This window comes from Lolium rigidum, chromosome 6, assembly GCF_022539505.1.
Source record: "Lolium rigidum isolate FL_2022 chromosome 6, APGP_CSIRO_Lrig_0.1, whole genome shotgun sequence".
NCBI classification, from domain to species: Eukaryota; Viridiplantae; Streptophyta; class Magnoliopsida; order Poales; family Poaceae; genus Lolium; species Lolium rigidum.
This window is the reverse complement of record NC_061513.1, coordinates 299440066-299445681: the sequence shown is the minus strand read 5'-3', so window position 1 is coordinate 299445681 and position 5616 is coordinate 299440066.

Genomic DNA, 5616 nt, shown 5'->3' with positions numbered 1-5616 from the left:
CTTTAGGAAGATATTTCATCGCCGTTAGTGCAGCAAAGAGGTGCGAGTGCAAAATAAGACAATGTAGTGGAGAAGCCAACGGATATGCAGCAATTGGAGGACGATGATGTGATCTCCTAACTGCAATTAGTAGGTGCACATTGTACTATGTTTATAATGCTATCGAAGTCGTTCTGCAACGATGAAGATCGGTATATCTGCTTTTGCAACGTCGAGTTTGAGCACATCACTGTAAAATGCAGTTTTATTCTCTGCAAGACTAAGCTCCAATGGCCGAATCAGAGTTCAGATAGTGTTCGAGGGTAACCCCGCACACAAGTTACAGGAGCAGCGGCATGGCGCGAACTCGAACTACACTCCCAATTAGATAAGAAGAACTTGCACACAGAAGCAAGAGCAGACTCTGGTCTATGATTCAATGTGCATGTTCCATGTCATGGTGAAGCTCTTGCCGAGCGGCAGCTCCAGCCCACCGACCTCCATCGTCACGCAACTGGGCCGCCCGATAGGCCACATGCCACATCACCATTCCTGGGCCACCCGGGCTTACCGGATCTAGGCCATGCCGTCGATATACCCATGAAGTATACCCACAACAGCGTCGTTCCCCTACGAAGGCATCATCTTTGTTGGCCTCTCCGTTTGCTCCTGCCGAGTTGGGGACTCGCGGCTGTCGGTGAAAACCGTGTCAAGATTGGCGGGCGATGGCGGCGTTAAGCATCGCTTCCTTTTTGAAGGCATCGTCGTCGCAGTTCGCGGGAACGCACTCGTGCTGCTCCGGGGGAAACACTAGATCCCGCAAAGGATCGGACGATGATGGCGCTCCCTGCGTCGTGCAACCTCTTGGGGCATCGTTTTTGGAGCGGCGGCTGGATGGAGGTGGTTTTCTGGTGGAGTGGTGTTCATCTACCACGTTGTCATCGATGATTCTCAACGGCGTGGAGCTGCGGAGTATCGAAAACGGGTGAGGACCGTTGGACGCGGGCAGGATGGTGGAGCTCTTTGGTGTTATGGTGACATCGACGGCAGGCCTGGCACGGTCAATGCGTTGATCTCGCTTGGAGATGGGTTCGAGATAGATGGCGGTTGCGAACTCTCCGACGTGTGCAATGGCACACCCTCAGGGTTTTGCTTTTTGGATGATGTGTGTTGGTTTACCGTCAGGGAGTATGGCCTTGTTCATGGTCTCCCCTTCATCGTAGGTATAGCGAGTTGTCGCTAGGAAGGAGGTTTCGAGTTGATCTTTATATTCTCCTTGTAAGGCATTGCGAATAATTTAATAAAGAAGAAAGTTGTGTGCATCCTTTGAATGCGGAGGCTGGACTATGCTCCTTGATCAAAAAAGATAAACCGTGGAATGGAAAGGTATAAGCCATGAGTGGACCCGTAAACTAGCAATGCAACAATTAGAAGACAAACAACTCATATATACTCCTTCCGTTTCTCAATGTAGGGTGTATTAGTTTTGGCACGGAAATTAAAAAACATATTTGGAGGGAAAGCTTCACAAGTTTTGAGCGAGATTAGCCCTCACTAAATAACGTGAGAAATTAGAGTTTGTATTAGGTAAGAAAACTTAATCAGATTCCTAAAAACATTGTCCAGGCGAGTGCTATAACGTTATAAAACTTAAATTTTAGATATTTTTTCAAAAAAAAAATACACCGTATATCAAATAAGAGAGAGAGAGAGAAAGAGAGAGAGAGAGACAGAGTATTGTTTATATTTCAAGTATTACCGTGTCTACTGTTATCTATTCAACTTAAACCCAAGCATACAATACATGTATTCGAGAAGCCTCGGATATGCTTTACAAATGGCTCCTGATATTCTAGGAAACTAGAGTAGATATATACGTACATATATGGCCAAGAGTTAAGTGTCAAGAATTCATACGTGAATATTTGTGTTTTTTCTCTAATCAATAAGAATGTAATTTAATTAAAGAGTTTTAAGAAGGAGAGTCTCAAAAAGTAAACAACTACTATGTGTATAGATTTAGTGGATTTGCAATTTCTACATTTGCAGGAAAAATTACATGGGAAAAATGTTTGTGGCTTGGTTTATACTATCATGGCGTTTAATATTATTCCTATAATATAAAATACTACCAGTAGTTAAGGTAATATATATTGAATGTGTTGTATTGTAAAAAGCTAAAAAGATTAGTATAAATAAAAAATGGATTTTTCCTCTATTTACTCATCATGGTATACCATATGTAGAAATGATGATGAGACAGACCCAATAAAAAAATGTTCTTTTACTCTGTTTACTCGTCATGGTATACCAAATGTAGATAAAATGATTAGGCAGATGTTAACTTAAAAGATGAGGTGGGAATAGGGGCTGTGCTTATATACATGAAAATGCAAATAACCATCTAAATCAGAGAAATACCCGGGCATGCAAGGGGATGACGTCTTTCCAATTTATCTGTAAAACATTTCAGAATTTTTGTGTACCAGTCCCAACAAACTGAAAACATGCGTTTGTATAAAATTAATAAATAGAAAATGTGTGTTATACACTAACGGGAAAATATCGCATTCGAGTTTTGTGATGGCATGGACTTCATGGGCAAATCTGAGCTAGTTAGCCATAGGGCTCGCAATGTGACAACCAAACGTATTGGTATGGATAAAAAGATTAGCCATGGAAACATAAATGAAAAAAATGTCAGACCCATCGGGTAAAGTAGGTACGGATACGAGTGTCCAAAATTTGATAAGTAGGGGTTTTGTAATACTGTAACACACATAACTATCCTTGTAATCACGCATTAACGTAGCCTGATGAACCTCACGCTTTCCAGCCACGGATTGCTTGTAGAAAATAGTTCTCTATTTAGAATCGCTTCGCCCGTGTCCATATCTTGCTGACATTATCAATTTCCGATCAATTGTTGTTTACGAGCATGCACTCCTAATTATGATAATATACTGCTATTTATGTTATGTTGTAAGTATGTATCTATGTATTTGATCATAAGCTCCTATTTACGAGCATGCACTCCTAATTACGAGCATGCACTCCTAATTATGATAATATACTGTTATCTATGTATCTATATACTACAATATGAAGTTATGGTTATATGTTTTTCGAGTACTATTTTTTTTATCAATTTTGTATTCTGACCACGGGTACCCGTTTCACGTGTCGCGTACACACCTCCGCGACCCTTTTTTTGAATCGCCGTGCACGGGAGGCGGCAATCATGCACGCCGAAATGGGCGGGAGAGGTGGAATGGGACGTGAGTGCCAGCTTGCCAGGTGATGGGGCACGCCATGATGGAGGGTGTTGCGCATGTTGCGCATGATGTATCGTCACTGTCGATGATGCCACCCCTTTTGCCTTGAGAGAATTCCTTATTGACCTTAGGGCATCTCCAGCGGCGCGACGCATTTCGGACGTCCGAAATGTCCATTTGCGTCGCGCGGCGGACGCGAGACAGACCGTTTTTGTCCGCGTGTCCGTTTGCACCCTGGGGTGGCTCCAGCGGCGCGACGCATTTCCGCGTTTGCATCAAATATGAAGTTTTGAAACAACAAATAGGATTTCAACGAAGTCATAGTTATAACATTTAATTTTTTAAAACTCTACATGAAAATAAGATACTAGTCCTCTAGGCATGATCTTCATGGCCAGCCATGGTCCATTGATGCTCAATCAGATCCGTCTGCAGCTGTTTGGAGACGGTATCGTTTGTGACTTCTACATTCATATGTAGATAGTCCTGCAAAGATGAAGCTCCAGGAAGTGGCGCAACCAACTCACCTTGGAATTCCCACGGGTTCTCATTGGGGCCATCAGGACGCTCGTTCTCAACGATCATGTTGTGCATGATCACGCAGCATGTCATCACCTCATGCATGGTCTTCAGGGACCATGTTCTTGCCGGGTGACGGATAATTGCCCACCGAGCTTGGAGCACACCAAATCCACGCTCCACATCTTTCCTGCAAGCATCTTGCATCTTGGCAAACCTCCTCGTCTTCTCGGAGTTTGGATTACGGACAGTCTTCACCAATGTGGCCCAGTCAGGGTAGATACCATCAGCAAGATAATATGGCTTGTCATATGCATTTCCATTGATCTCATAGCTCACCCGGGAGCTTTGCCTTGCATGAGCCTTTCGAAAACCGGTGATCGGTGCAACACATTGATATCATTGTTGGAACCGGCCATGCCAAAGAATGAATGCCAAATCCATAAATCTTGAGATATGACAGACTTCAAGAATGACGATCCGTCCCTCCTCATGCCCGTCGTACCGACCCTCGCCATCCAAATGGACAGTTTTTCCACTCCCAAGTGCATGCAATCTATGCCGCCAATCATTTCGGGAAGCCTCTAGACTCGTTGATAGATAGGAGGCGTCTTGTATCCTCAACGCTTGGCTCCCTACGGCAATACTGTCCGAACACGGCAATCACGGCTCGGAAAAACCTCGTACATGGACTCAAGGCAGGTGCTCTCACCCATTCGAAGATACTCATCGAATATATCAAGCAGCCATTCCATATGAGAGCATGCGAATAGCCGCGAGCATTTTTGGTAGGAGGTGAAGCCTAGCGCACTCGTTGCATCGGGCCCGCATTGGAAGTAGGGGTCGTAGTTCCTGACGCCCCGTAGAATGACCAAGAACAGGTCCCTTGACATCCTGTATCGGCGCCGGAACAATTTTTCCGGAAAGATCGGATTGGTGAGGTGGAAGTAGTTCTTGTGGAGGCGGGCCTGCCCTGCCACTCTGTTGCGCGGCAGGTTTTTCGAGCGCCCTTCACGGAGCCCCGGTGCTGCGGCCCCGGGTTTGAGGTGAACTCGTGGATCATGGAGGCCGCAGTAGTTGCCAATGTGTGCGCCGAATGATCGGACTCGTCGTTCGAAGAGGAGTCAACGATCTCCGCGCGGAACTTCTCCACCATATGCCACGCGTCCATCTGCGTCGATACGAACTGTTGATCAATGGCCGCGCACAAATCGCGCCGAAAAAACGAGAAGGAACCTACCGGCGCAATAGGTCGAACAGGTCGTGGGCGGCGCGGAAGGGCGTGATACGTCTCCGATGTATCGATAATTTCTTATGTTCCATGCCACATTATTGATGATATCTACATGTTTTATACACTTTATATGTCGTATTTATGCATTTTCCGGCACTAACCTATTAACGAGATGCCGAAGAGCCGATTCTTTGTTTTTCGCTGTTTTTGGTTTCGTAAATCCTAGTAAAGAAATATTCTCGGAATTGGACGAAATCAACGCCCAGGGTCCTATTTTTGCACGAAGCTTCCAGAAGACCGAGGGGAAAAGGAAGTGGGGCCACGAGGCGCCGCCACAACAGGGCGGCGCGGCCCAGCCCTAGGCCGCGCGGCCCTCGGCGTGTGGGGCCCTCGTGTGGCCCCCGCGTTGCCCTTCCGCCTACTTAAAGCCTTCGTCGCGAAACCCCTAGTACCGAGAGCCACGATACGGAAAACCTTATCGAGACGCCGCCGCCGCCAATCCCATCTCGGGGATTCGGAGATCACCTCCGGCACCCTGCCGGAGAGGGGAATCATCTCCCGGAGGACTCTTCACCGCCATGGTCGCCTCCGGAGTGATGAGTGAGTAGT